The sequence below is a fragment of the Fundulus heteroclitus genome, chromosome 14 (assembly GCF_011125445.2).
Source record: "Fundulus heteroclitus isolate FHET01 chromosome 14, MU-UCD_Fhet_4.1, whole genome shotgun sequence".
Taxonomy (NCBI): Eukaryota; Metazoa; Chordata; class Actinopteri; order Cyprinodontiformes; family Fundulidae; genus Fundulus; species Fundulus heteroclitus.
The window spans coordinates 29,614,850-29,629,851 of NC_046374.1; the positions used below are offsets into that span (position 1 = coordinate 29,614,850).

A 15,002-nucleotide genomic window follows, 5' to 3' on the forward strand; every position below is an offset into this window, starting at 1 on the left:
AGCATACAGATTAGCCAAACGGGGAAGCAGCCGCCGCGCTTTTCAAGTCGGTAGCGCTTTTGGATTCCAAAATTTGGCGCGCGCGCGCGCGCATGGAGAGAGAAACGGATAAACATTTCATCACTTCCTCCCTGCGGTTCTGGTGAAAAAAAAAAAAAGAAAGAAATAAAAATGTTGGAAGCAGAAGAGAGAAATTAGGTGTAAATAATGAGCCATTGACTTTAATTTCCTGTTATGTTGGGAGCTTTTTAATTCAAATGAGAGAGAACAAAAAAAAAATGGGGACAATATAATAAACTCCGTTTTTAGTCCAAATCCTCTTCCAGTGCTCCGCTTGATCGGTCAGCTGCAGAGAAAAGGGGGGATTTCTCGTGTGTGATAAAGTGGATGAAAGGTGCTCTTGGAGACATCCGTTTCTAATATTTTAGCATTCAATCACATTATTTGCGCACATGTGGCAAAGCATGAAGAAACGGAGCGCGAGCGGCCGTGTTTGCGCGCGTGCATCCGTGAAGGGTACGGCGTCGGTGCGCGGCCGCGCTGGCTGCCCTGTCATCTTTTATTCAGCAGGCCGCTGCGCGTCTATTTTCAGCTCTGCACCACTCTGTAGAATGAGCTGCTTTCTAGCAAAGGGAATGGCTTCATTTCAGCAAAACGTTCCCATTCACTTCCCCCCCCTCCCCTTTTTTTTTTTTTTTTTTTTACTCCCACAGACGCACACATCTGCATCCGTGCAAATGGCACATGCTGCATATTTATAGCCGCGCCTCGTGCCAGAGCCGCGCCGCCGCTCCGACATGGAGCAGCGGGGGTGACGGAGTAATTTTAAATATTGCTCCGCCATACTGCTCCACACTCCTGATTCCCCCCCGACTACGCCGACGCCACTGTAAACAAACAGCCAGTGTGCGGTGCCTGGTGTCATTTGGAGACTAACAGCCTTCAGGAGAGGGAGGAAAAGAAGGGTGACTTTGCAGCTCGCCGCTCTTTGAAGAGCAGGGGAGGGGACGTGTGGGGAGAGTCGGTGGAGAAGGGAGGCTCTCCACAAGCCCCCCCTGTGGGAGCCTCATTGAGTCAGCGGTGGAAGCCTGAATAATTAGAGGCTTGCTTTTGGGTCTCTGTCATCATTACACTGCTACGCGCATTTAATATTCAATGAGACATTTTATTTAATTTTTTTTTCCATCCCCGACGTGTACAGGAGTGGGCGAAAGGGCATCTTTGCTGGAGGACGTGCCACGTGCCGACAAAGACGTGCAAACATGTGCTCACGTGGGTCGACAGAGGGCTGCGTTCAAGTATGAATGCATCCTCGCTTGCACGTAAGCTCCAGGCACAGCGTTGCGTGGCTCGTGAAGCGACAGCGGACGGGCTTGACCCTGGAAGTCAGTGAAGTCGCTCCGGTTGACCTTGGCGGGAAAGCAAAGCTAGACATTGAATAAAGTCTGGGGGGGGCTTGTTCCTCCAAACGGCTTCAAGCGTCACACAGCGGACATGGAATTGGGGGATTTAACCGTCGATTTTAGAGTCAAAAGACATTTTATTTACAATAAAAAAGGTTTTAAAATGCCGTATTTTGTAGCACGGGCAAAAGGTACTTTTCAACCTTTTACCCACCTCTTAATGGGGCATACATCTGCTGCAATTCACTGGACAAAAAAATAACATTAAAGATTTCAGCCTTGGGAAAAACCAAGCGAAGAAATAAGGCACAAACCCTGTAAGTCCACAGGTTTGAAAGCAACTTTTCAAGGAATTCCAGCACTCAGTTGAATCCTATAAACTCTAAACACTCCAGCTGGGCTCGTAGGATTTTTTACGCTCTTTGCTGATTTGCATCTTTTAGCTAATGTCATAGGTTGTACAGAGGTAACAGAGATAAAAAAAATGTCTTGTTTTACAAATATGTCAGTCAGAAGAAGGATGCAAAGATGTTTCCAAAAGGTTCAGTACGTATAGGCACAATCAATTCAATTCAATTCATTTTCATTTACACAGCACCAATTCATGATACATGTCATCTCAAGGCACTTTACAAAGTCAAATTTTATCAGATTATACAGAATGGTCAAAATGTTTCCTATCTAAGGAAACCCAGCAGGTTGCATCAAGTCTTGACAAGCAGCATTCACTCCTCCTGAAAGAGCGTAGAGCCACAGTGGACAGTCGTCTGCATTGTTGATGGCTTTGCAGCAATCCCTCATACTGAGCATGCATGAAGCGACAGTGGAGAGGAAAACTCCCCTTTAACAGGGAGGAAAAACCTCCAGCAGAACCAGAACCAGGCTCAGTATGAACGGTCATCTACCTCGACCAATGAAGGTTGTCATAAATAACTGGAGACAATATAAAACATCTAGACATTACAAAAACTGGATGTTTTCTTTGGGAGTGATAGAACAAAACTGGCCAGAGAGGCTGTAGAGAGGCTGACATCGAAGAAGGTCGAGATCTGGGCGGGTTCTATATGCAACAAGCCTCCCGTTTTCTCCACATGTCTGGACCAGGGAGCAAATGTTGCAAGATGGCATTTTTGTTTCCATTTCCCTTTCTCCAGAACAAAAAACAAGGCCTGTGGATAAAATGTTTCAAATTATTGTTAGGGAATATGTTATGGTTTGAGGAAACTTGAGTCCAAGCATGCGTCAAAACCCATAAAACAATGGTTTCACTTGAAGAAAAACAATGGCCTCACCTTTAATTTCTATTCTTTATCTTTCATTGTCTTAAATCAGACTTAATCTGGTCAAACCTTTGGACTTGCAGGCCAACCCACGAACGCTGATTAAACATTCAAATATAGCTGAGATCCCACTAGAGCTGGAAATGATAAATAAATTACGCCTACTGGATTAAAAACTCCAGATTTTTGCTGTTTAACAAGCTACAGAAAAGACCACGACAAAGTAAGATGTTTTTGAGGTAGTGGATGATTTCTTGAGCTGTGGTAATTTTTTTATTCGAACATAATTGCAAACGATTGCCATTTTTGTCTGAACAAGGTAATTTTTAAGTTCCATCTTAACCAGTATAACGTCTTTGTTTGGACAATGCTTTTACATGCTAGAACTGGGACATGTTCATATATAAACTATCTTTTAAAGTCACAACTGAAGAACACTCTTGCATGCATTGGAAGCAAATTCATAACATTTAGAGACATAATGATTGACAAATGAACCTTTGGTACCGGTGTTAAAGTCCTGGTTTGTTGACCTTTGGGTATTTCTGCATCTTACAAAGCTTTACGTGTTCTTAATTTACAAACAGTGTGCCTAAACATTATGGGCAAACATTTGTGCCTTAATTAGCAGTGAGTATTTTCAGCTAAATTAAGGTCCACGTTTAGAATCAACATTGCCAGGAAATAGCTTTGGAAGTGGCTGTTTCCTTTTTTTTTATTTTTTTTACTTAGAGTAAGACGATGGGTGAGCACGTCTCGCCTTCTCTGCAGCGAGGCTGTGTTTTCTTTGCTGTTAAAAGGTTTTTACCAACATCTCATATCTGCTTACCTGTTCCTAACCCTTAAAAAAATATTTATGAACCTCAAGAACAAAGACTGAAAAAAGCCTAACTTGGAAATCTGGTAATAAACCAGAGGGTATTATATTAAAAATCAATGTAAAGGCGGTGAGCCTCATTAATCAACGTGAAGTATAATTAAAAACGAAAAGGGACAAGCTTGATTAAAGTTATGGGTTATTGGCAGAGCTGTTGTATTGGACTGTGGTTTCATTTACATTGTTCTGCCTGATGAAGTGATCAAATGTCAAAAGCAGTCGGTCCAATTTGCTCGAATCAAAACAATAAAAGCTAAATCTTAACAAGAAAAATAACCACATAAGGCTGTAAGAATTATTCTGCTGTGTTTAGGTTTGATAAGCTGGTGTAGAGGAATACCTACGCATTGTTTGTTTACAACCTGCTTCTTTTACTTTCAGGTTCCCATAGTGACTGCAAAACCTGGGAAAACGAATCTGAAGGTCAAATCCATTCAAGAATACCTGGACGAGCCTGAACACAAAGTAAAGGTTAGATCTTCCTCTTTGCTTTTTTTTTTTGGCGTTCAGTGTGTGTATCTCCTTTATTTAAAATATCTAATAGTGAAAGCCAACGGCTGTCATGTGCCATTGTAAGTCCAACAAGTTCCTGCATGTGTTATGGGGACTGGAGCCAGGTTATTTGGAAACCTCGCTGCGTCTGACTCAGACATGTTGGCATGTTGGTGTGCAGAGCAGGCATGGCAATGGAGACGAGACAAGCATTTTTCTCCATCAATCCTCTTAGCAGCAACGTACCTGCTGCTGGTGGCTGATGTATTGTTACCGAGCATTGTGCGGCGGAGCTCCATTTGTCTCAATCACACAGTTTTCTGTTATCATTCCAGCTCAGTTGCTTCTTAAAATGTCCCCAAGCCTAACATGTGAGTAATACTCCACATATCCATTGCACAAATAAAATGCGTAAGACCCGTGCATGCCAGGATCCTGTTTTTACAAAACGGCATTTGGGGAGTGAATAAAGAGACTGGCTATGCATTGAGCTGAAGAATAATCCCCAACATCAATATTGGCGTTGAGACTAGAAGGTAGTGGACATTTACAAATAAATGTTGCACTGTACTAATTGGGCAGTACGGTCCAATTGGGCAGCATGACTGTAAAAGAAACAATTGGGCAGCCATGCTATTAAAACCTCTCCACTATTGAACACAATAGAAAGGTGTAGTTGAGACCTGCGTCCTATAGACTAGCTTACAATAAATCTTCACAGTTGAAATCCAATTATGCTTCGAACATTAGGTTTGGTAGATGTTTAGGACATACTCAGGTCTCAGAGCAACGATCTCAAATGTTGGACTAAAAAGGTTTTAGTCGTCAGACCTAAAAAAAAAAAAAGAAGCTGTTTCCAGAAAATAATTTCAGACGTAAACCGAAATGGAATCAAAAACTTCAATAGAAGAAACAAACATTGTCAACAATCTAATGCCTGGTCTTTAATGATTAAAATGAATAACACAAAAACTCTAATGGAATCACTAAAAGCCAGGATTTATTAAAGCCTTCTTGATTGAAAGCAAACCAAAATATGCCTCAGGTTGTATTAGCCAAATCAAATGAGAGATGCATTTTTCCATAAATAGGGTTAAAATAAATCTAAATCTTGCATATTATTAATGCTAAAGTATATCTTATAACATAGCCTCCTTGCGTAATTATTTTTAAATAACTGTAATACATTAAAAGGAAGAACACATAAAGTCTATTGGGCTGCAGGATGAGGCTATAACCCTGGCCTCATTCCGTAAGAACCCAAATCATTAAAATCAGTTTGTACACTCACGCTAGCCACAGTGCAGTGCGGTTATCGAGGCCGCGGGGCTCAACATAATGATTCTGCAAGAAATAAGTTTGGCCGGAGCTCCTGAACTTCAAACGGCAAACAGGAAAAGTCAGGCAACCGACAGGAAAAAGTTCCGGTGAATTTCAGAATAAAAATCAACCCAACAACTTACGCTAACGTGACTAGCATAAACAAGACGGCAAAACTGAAACACGAGGAAACAGAGGGATTATTGGAGGATGAAAAAGGATAATTATGGCAACGGATACCGAGTTTTACCCTAAAAAAACATAAAAACATAGCTCTTTTCTAATAATTTATGAGGGATGGCAACAGAAAGGACCACATGAACTCCTGTTCTCGTGAGCGCCGTTTCCGGGGTTGTAGCTGGGCCGGTTGTTTGTGGCAAGCCCGCCCTGAATCAGGTCCGTAACCCACACCGTAGTAGGTGTGAGCCTGGCATAAGGTTGATTTTAACATTAGTAATGATTGGTTGGTTTGATAGCAGAGTAAATATTGGTGGCCAGCTACATGACAACTATAAATTAAAAATACAATGAAAGCTACTTGGACTTAAGACAGACACCATTTGCACCCCTACTGTGGGTAAATCTTATATAGAGCAGCAAAAAAGACTTAATAGCGAGCAGATTTCTCAAATTAACGAAACTACCAACTCGTGAATGAAAAATGCTAATTTTGTCATGGTGGATTGAAGGAACTGGAGAGGGGTGAAGTGTGGTGGTGTGTATGTTTGTGAGAGAGCAGTTTGGCTAGCTACCAGCTACAACATTAGCTGTTTTCATTCAAAAAGCACTGAAATCAGGGACATTTCCGGGGACAGCTTATTTTTATTTTTTTATTTTTTTTCCCCCCAGGGACAGGTTGTCCAAGCAGGGGACTGTCTCCAGAAATTGGGGACATTTGGTCACCCTGATCTAACAGCTAGATTAAGCTACTGGTTGGTGCATTCTCTTTAGCTGCTATTAGCATAGCTATGCTAACGGCTTCTCCAGACAAATGAAGCATTACATTTAAATCAAAGACAGATATAATATTTAGGAATACACACAACATATTAATGCTATTAATGCTATATTTGATAATAGTTATGACTAGGCTAATTGTGATTAGCATTGCAAGTTGATAACATTGCATTTAAAAAGTTTTAAAAAGACAAAATTAATTGATTGCAGCAGCTTAATCTCACAATGAAAGTTATAGAAAAATCCAATAAATACATGAACTCGTGTTAAGCACACTTACCAGCAACCTTGTAGTGAACACTTTTATAACCCTATTTGCAAATAGTGGTATTTTATTTACATGGGTCAGATTAGGGAACTAAAATGGCCTCAGAAGAAGGCGGATTTTGTTATCTGATGAACCATTTCTGTGATTTTTTTAATAATAAATTCTGGATCATTACCATGCTAAAAGACCCGATTCCAGAGTAAACCACTTTTTTTTTTTTTTTTTTTTCCCCCAAAAAGGTCCTGATATGCAGTTGTCAGCTTTTGACCGACGGAGGCTCAATGTTGAACATAGAAGCAGGACATTTGAGGTGGCTTTATTTATGCACTAACATCTAACCTGACCAACAATGTCTGCCTTTTATAGCAGTGCACCCTGAGTGACTTGCTGGAAGCACCCAATGAAGGGGATGATCGAAAAATAAGAAATAAACAATACTCACACAAAACTAAAACCCAACACAATAAATTAAGCTAATAGATATTTACATAAATACTAATCATTTTTAACTAAACAAATCTAAAGTCAATCAAAAGAATACTTCAAATTAAACATAATTCATTAAAGCTCTACCCACCTTCCAAATGGTTTGCTCCATGAGCTTTTCAGCAGCACCTGCAGCTCGTTTCTCCCTTTTGCTGCCAAACCCTGCTGAGGAGCCAAACCAGGAAGAGGTAAGTGCTTACAGCTAAACAAGTGTATTGTTAAAGCAAGAAAACATCCAGAAATTTAAGGGATGACATGCTTTATTTAATAGGAAGGAAAAATAGTGATAAATGTGAGAGATGTGGAGAAAAAGAAAATGTAGAACACATACTGATGAGCTGTAAGTCATATAAACTTGAAAGGGAAGAATTAAAGAGAATAGTTAGAAGTAAAGGGCATGAATGGAATCTTAAAAGTATATTAGGAAATGAAGGAAACATAACAGATATTCATAAATTAAGGAAAGCATTGTTTATTTATCTTAAGAATACAAAATTAAAAAATAGAATCTAATAGATGTGAAGTAACGCTACTACACACTCATGTATAGTAGGTGGCGGTATGCACCTTAAAGTTGCTTGTGATCCGCCATAATAGAAAAGAAGAAGAAGAAATTTAAGGAAACATACATTGACATTTATATAGCTACACTTCCTTGACACTGAATGGTGGGCCAGTCCCCCTGCCTGTCAAGAAGATATATTTAAATCCATCCATTATCTGTACACGCTTATCCCTTATGGTTAAGGGATAAGCGTGTACAGATAGCCCTTATGGCTGCGAGGGGTGCTGGTTCCTATCTCCAGCTGTCAATGGGCGAGAGGCGGGGGTTCACCCTGGACAGGTCACCAGTCTATGCCAGGGCAAGAGACAAACAGGACAAAAAACCATTCACACCTAAGGAGAATTTAGAGAGGCCAATTAACCTAACAGTCATGTTTTTGGACTGTGGGAGGAAGCCGGAGTACCCGGAGAGAACCCACGCATGCACAGGGAGAACATGCAAACTCCATGCAGAAAGACCCAGGGGTGTACTCGAACCCAGAACCTTTTTGCTGCAGCCCGGTATATTTAAATGTCTGAAGAAAAATACAATAAAAATAAAACTGAACTGTTCGGACTGTAACTTAATCAATAATCTAATTTCCTGACGTAATGGAACCCATCTCCATTACAGCAGCATAGAAGAGGTCATGATGCCACGGACACTAATTAGGTTCCAAGGCTTTTGGATAAGATCAGGCCCACAGCATTGCAGATCAGAAAAATGCTGGAATTGCTTTTATTTGACAGGAATGATTGAGGCACCAATGATTTTGTAAAAAAAAAAAACTAACATTCTCAGTCAAGGACATTTTTAAGCACTGAAAAAAAAATGCTAAAATCAAAGGTCGGATTAAGTTGTACATTAAGTTTTACATTGTGAGTTTATATTATTGTGATAAAACATTTATTTCTTAAATGTTTTACACTCTAAATATTTGGGCTGTACTCTAACCTATGTGCCATTATCTATTATAATAATAATGTACTGTACATGTTTGTGTATTTTTCCTTTTCTTCATTTATTTATTTAACCTTTAACAACTTCAACGACTGCTGCTCTAATGTCCATCTGGTGAAACCTGCCGTGTATCTAAAGCAGGGGTGTCAAACATACCGCCCGCGGGCCGGATCCGGCCCGCCGAACAATCTAGTCCGGCCCTGTGGCTAAATGCATTATCATTATTAAACAAAATTTTTTATTTTTTTTTCCCAGTGTCCTGTCTGGCAATGTGGCAATAATATGCTACAAAGAGCTCATCAGATTTGACTTTCACAAGTGGACAAGATAAAAGGAAGAGAATGATAAAACAATTATTGAAAAAACATGTACTTCGTTTAATTGAAAATATGCAGTTCCTATATTGTCCACGAGGGGCGCTGTGTTTTAATTAGCAGATTAAGCTTCAGGTGTGGGAAAATTCAAATAATTTCTTAATTTTTATCTGTTTGATGTATTTTGTCATGCAGGACAGTGTTTTTAAGTTCCAAAAAAATGTGAATAAATGTTTTTCAACATTGTATAATCACTGTGATCAGTTCTTATGCATAATACACAAGTAAATGTTTAACTGAGTAAAAGTATTGTTGAAATAGCACATACTTTTCTTAAAAACACTGAGGTTATTCATAATATATTGTGTAAAAGTGAAATTAATTTAATATAAAAAACAACATGTCCACATTTATTAGTTCTATTTAATCTTGCAATGAGTTAACTCGTGTGGCCCTCTTAAAATCAGAGTAAGCTGAATGCGGCCCCTAAACCAAAATGAGTTTGACACCCCTGATCTAAAAGCTCGTCACCTAAACAATTATAACTGCAGCTCGTCATCCACACAGTCACATTTCCTGGAGAGATCAACAAACGGCAAGCGTTGTGCTGCCACAACTGTCCCCCTTTCCAAAGTATCAGTAACGTCTTCACTAATGTAGCTGCAGCAAGCCTGGACCTACAGGACTGATTTTCACCTAAGATGCTGTCGTCAACCAAGCGTTGGCCTCAGCTGAGCGTTTGCTTTGAATCTCCTCACGTCTTTCCCATGTCAGACACTAAACCCAGAGTGTTTCCCTCCCTTTTTGTTCCTTTCAGCACGTTTTAATTCAGCCTCAAAGTAGTTAACGGTAAGAAACGCGGGTGCTGTCTCTAAACGGCTGCACCTCCCCCTGAAGAGCCGTGTTCTCCAGAACCGTGACGGCAGTCATTTTCAAACATCGCCCCCCCTTCACTGCGGGGGGCATGTTTACGCTGCTCGTTGCAGTAAAAGCAAGCGGAGGAATCATGCAGCAGCCAGTGGTGTGATAAAGATGGAGAAGGGGGGAGGATGATGTGTGCGGACATGTCGACGAGCAGTATTTCAGCCTTATATGCGAACTGCTGAGTGCATCAAAGTGTTTTATGGATCTTTAATCCACATGCTGTGTTCTGGCTCACTGAGAACGTGAAATAAAAGTCAGACTCCTGAAAGGCTTTTCTAAATGTTGCTTTTTTTCCCCCCTCCTCCAAAGAAAACTTATTTGTAAATGAAGGGAAATGGTACTTACAAGAGGAAGATGTTCTTTGATGAGCATCCTTTCGTGGACAGGAAGATTTTGTTCCAGACGTGGGCTGCTGTGAGGATCCCACGATATCTTAACACGGAGTGATAGCAGCAAGGCTTTGTGGCATCACGCTATTTAAAAATAAAACTGGAAACAAGAAGAAAAAAAAAAAAAGTGCAGCGTGACGATTTAAAACCTGGAAAGCAACACTTACTTCAGCTGCTACCAGGATAAAACATTGAAGATCGTTGTTGTTAAAATGAGGTTTACACCATATATTTAGTATAACTTTGATTTCAAAGCATAACCCTTAGAAAAGATTTAAAATTGAAATATTTGGGGTTAATTTTCAAGCAAACTTGCTTATTGTACAAAACCCTTTGTTTTGCTATTTTCCTTGTTAGAAAGGGGAACTAGGAGTCTATGAAGCTGTTTGTTTTTTTTTTTTTTTGCTTAGCTGGGCTGTTAACGGCCTGCATTTGCAGCTTTCCCATTGTGTTTCTCAAACAGCGTTGGCTAATATTTCTATGTTATCCTGGCTGAAAATGGTTTGGACATTTTAGTTTCTTTCTCTTGGTCAACGGGGAACTGTAGAAGCGGTCTTTTAGGCCAGCTGACTGCTAGTGTGCAGCCACAAGTGGGGCTGTAGGGCTTACTTGGCTCTCTGCGCCATACAGCAGGAGGAAACTCTGTGCCTGTTTTGCTATTTCAAGTTAGTAGAAGGGTAATATAATTGTACTCCAAGTAATTAACTGTTGCCGTTTAACGTTCATATTGTTTTTCCCAATCATTGTTCACCGTGTACACACAGAAACACATGAAAAATTACCCTTTCAGTGCGAGCAATTGGAAGACCGTTTTTTTCTCATCAAAAAGACTGTTTTCATGTAGAGAGAGGGCGGGGCAGGGCCCTAACACCCAGAGCAGAAACTAATAACATTTATATTAATTATAATAATTAGTTTTTATCTCCAGTCACCATTTTAAATCCACAAAGTTAACCACCTGGCAAGTTTTAAATGGAGTCCAATTTCCAATCCATTTTCAGCTCGATTTGAGTCTCCCCATGTTTCTGCAATGAGGAGACCAGCATCGACAGGCTTTTCTACGCTGTCTGCAAATCTATGGGGATTGCATTTTTTTAATGGTTTCAAGAGTAAAAACTTTATTCCATGTCACGTTCTTTTTCAGAATATGCAGAATCAATGTTTTTATAAAGTACATTCATTAGGTTATGGCCAGCATATGCCCAAAATTCTAAATTATGTTAAAAGTGTTTGAGTTTATGTTGTCTTCCACTTTTCTGAGTTCGGGTTGCAGGGGAAACGAGTTCTGGATGGAAATTCAGACAATCCTCTCCCCAGCAACATCCTCCTGCTCATTCTGGGGGATCCCTAGACGTTCCCAGATCGGACGGATATATAATTTGTTTACTTTCTCTTTCCGCTGCTCTGGAAGGCCCGGGTAAATTTATTAGAATCAGCCTAAAGTTTTAGGGGGGAAGTTGAGAATAAAACTGCTCTACACCTCCAGTCCACCAGGAGGCGAAACCTCACAATGGAGCCCGAACTGATACTCCCTTTTTTTCTTTTTTTATCCTTAAGGGAACTCCAGCAGTTGTACCGTCATCGTAAGCATGTCTTTAGCGAATTATTCATTTCCAAATTTAATCTCCAGTAAGACATTAAAGTTAAACAGAACTACATCTTACTTTTTTCCAGTGAAAGGCAGAATCTTGCCTTAACGACTTTCCTGCTCCTGTTAGATTATTTACGTGAACAATGCTGCCATCGCACTGCATGTTGGATCCTGTCTCTCATGGAGTATTATGGTTCATAACAGGATAGAAATCGCTCATTATCAAAAGTTATATTCTCAGGTCAATTGCCCATCATTATCAATCCGTAGACTCATGCATTGGTACGTCTTGGACTGTTCCCGCCTTATTTAGCCTCCTACATTTAGACGGTCCAGCCATAGAATTGGTTTTCAGGAGTTTGCCTCCATCAGGACGATCAGAACTTAGAAAGACCTTTTGTTACTCGGCCCCGTCAACTTGGACCACTCCACAGCAGGATCTGAAGCCAGGGTTCTTCTGAGACAATTTAAACTTTTTTTAAGAAAAAAAAGAGAAATATTCGTTAGGAACTTGCTCTTGTTTTTAGGTCATATTTTATTAGCGTATTCAATTCGAGTCAAACATTTTAATTATTTGTATTACTGTCTTTGTAACTTTTTTTGTTTTTATATAAACAAGCCTCTTGTAAATGAGACAACCTGTAAATAAAAAAAATCTTGTTTTGAAGCTATACTTTAATCTCAGCCGAACCAATTTGCTCAGTGACGAAAAAAACGTCCGAAACAAACCAAACAATAACCGTTAGATATCATCTGACAAACATATCCGTTTTTAACGTTCACTCAGTGGTGAAAGCTTTTCAAAACGATGTGCCAGGAGTCAGGTGTCCTCTCCAGGTATAGCGAGCCTCGATTGGCCCGTCAGCTGACAGCTAGCGAGGCGAACGGGTTCTTAGCGCAGTGGAAAAGGAAATCCTACAAAACACTTTGACTCCAGTTTAACTTGGGTGTCACACAGCTACATTCTCGGCTAAAACCATTGTAAAAGTTTAATTAGATTTACAGAAAGTGTAATATATCAAGTTTTAATAAAAAAAGTTGACACTCTCTTTTGCCATTGCTGTGCTTTATTTGATTAATCTGCTCCAACCCCTAAATTCAACCGCCAATAGTTGTTCATGTTGTACAGTCTGTGATTTTAAGGGAGTCACGCCTGAATGTTCAATCAAAAAGCTCATAAAAAAATAAGAAAAGCCTATCACCTGGACAGCTCGCAAAAACCGTACGAGTGTGAATACAGCAGCTGAAATATTGACTATGAAATCTGAATCGTGTTCTCAGCCACAGCAGGAACAGTAAATACAGTACGACACAAGACGAATGATCAGTGAGTCATATACAAACATGGCAGCGTTGGCACAGCACTTCAGCAAACTGCTCCACCTCGAAGTTATAAGCCAGAGAAGACATTAAGTCAAATACGCTTCTCTTATTTAAGTCATCTCCATATTTTTCGCAGCATGTTGAGGGTGTGCCACAGAAAGACCAGCAACACTGAAAAGAGAGCGCACGCAGGATTGGATTAGTATTCTGTATCAGCACATGCATAATCCTAATTGACCCGGTATGGTATCTGCATCTGCGCATACCTAGTATTTACCCTTTAGAAAAAAAGAAAAAAATCAAAATTTGGAGTGTGAAGAAAGATTTAATTTAAGATGACAAATCTTTAGAAGCCACGAATTAGGCTGCTACGAGCCTCCACCGTGCTCGTCAGCTTTATGAGGCCTGGCAGGTCTTACGCAACTTATCCGTCAGTCCTGAGAAAACCTCAAATGGGGGGGAGATATTTCTCAGCGGGGTTCATAATTAAGAGCAACACTTTACAGAAGATTGCTCAGTCGTTTTCCATTTTGCATTCCCCCCCCTTCTCTGCACACTCTCGAGCAAACGCGGCAGCGGCGCTGCACGACTAACGAAGAGGAGCGTGCAATCTGCATTTGTTCCTCGTGATGAAGAGGAAGGCAGCGTGGGCCTCGCGGCGCTATAACAGGTAGCGGCGCTGTTGTTGACGCTGATCTCGTCTCTCCCGGTGCATCTTGGCAGGGTTATATAAGCCATTATGCTGCTGCCGCGCGTGCATTGCTGCTATTTATAGAAACGCTTTGATGGTTTAAAAAAAACAAAAAAAACTGACACACAGACACATAAACATCAATCTAATGCGTGTATGTGGGAGCAGGCGGCAAAAACCAGCGTGATGTGCGTTCTCCTGGTCCGTGTCTTAAAATGTCCCTCAGAAATTCACAGGACAGCTAATTGCTAACCAGCGCATTCATTATGAGACTACATTACATTCTTAGGCTGCTGCAGGTAAAAGCAGATTTCCTTTTTTTTTTATTGACTTGTCCTCTCTGTCTTTTCCGTGTGTCTTACAGGGTTCCCACAGGTCCTTGAAATCCTTGAAAGTTTGTGAATCTGAAAAAATAAATTCAAGGCCCTTGAAAGTTCTTGAAAACAGCCAACACCTTGTCCTTGAAAGTCCTTGAATTTTTTTGTGGGGTTGAAAATTCACACGGATGACAACTCATGTCATTATTTTACTACCACACGATCTTTTAAAATTATGTTGATTCCGCAGACTTTTAATTTGCAAAAGTACGTTCGCTTTTCTTCGTTAGTTGGTAGGCTACGGTTTAGGCCTACGTGCGTCCAATAGATTACATTCACTCAGTGTTGCCAACTCAGCGACTTTGTCGCTATATTTAGTGACTTTTCAGAGTCAAAGTCAAAAACTAGATGAAATCAAAGATGAAAGTAAGTGAAACAAATTGATATAATTCTGAACATCTCAATGCTGCACTTTTTTTCATAAAATTCCATGAAACGGTAGGCTAATGTACATCTTATATGTAATGATGGCATAGCCATGTACTGTGGATATAAATGTAGGCTATGAATATGATCAATATCAATGTAGGCTATAAATTAAGTCCACTTTCTTGCATTGCTTCTGACCCAACAACTTCTATGCCGTTTAGTCTTTTATTGAATTTGCATTGTATTAAAAAATGATAACCTATTCAGCGGTCACAGTAGGTAAATGCCGCCACGTGTGGTCCTTGAATTTAAGGAAATTGGTCCTGGAAAGTCCTTGAAAGGTCCTTGAATTTGATGTTCACCAAGGTGTGGGAACCCTTGTCTTAATCCCTCCCTGTTTGGTTGAGTCAATCGTTCAGCTCTCACGCGTTGCGTAG

At 40.2% G+C, this 15,002-nt stretch overlaps 1 protein-coding gene and 1 long non-coding RNA gene across 8 annotated transcripts in view; one reads left to right on the top strand and one right to left on the bottom strand.

Moving 5' to 3' along the window:
• The window catches only part of LOC110366985, an 82,008-nt gene that overhangs the window by 54,084 nt on the left and 12,922 nt on the right, over window positions 1-15,002 (bottom strand). For all 5 annotated transcript variants that reach the window (XR_004932574.1, XR_004932576.1, XR_004932575.1 and 2 more), the window contains exons 3-4: window positions 10,171-10,314; window positions 7,175-7,248 (exon numbers count right to left, since the gene is read on the bottom strand). This is a non-coding gene — a long non-coding RNA (uncharacterized LOC110366985). The remainder of the gene's footprint in view (window positions 1-7,174; window positions 7,249-10,170; window positions 10,315-15,002) is intronic.
• Window positions 1-15,002, top strand: part of nlgn2a (neuroligin 2a) — a 331,395-nt gene that overhangs the window by 52,178 nt on the left and 264,215 nt on the right. For 2 of the 3 annotated variants that reach the window (XM_036146704.1, XM_036146707.1), the window contains exon 2: window positions 3,942-4,031. The gene's annotated coding sequence lies outside the window, so the exon portion shown is untranslated. Of the gene's footprint in view, window positions 1-3,941; window positions 4,032-7,252; window positions 7,272-15,002 lie in introns of those variants that run through there. The other variant, XM_036146705.1, reaches the window with a different exon arrangement.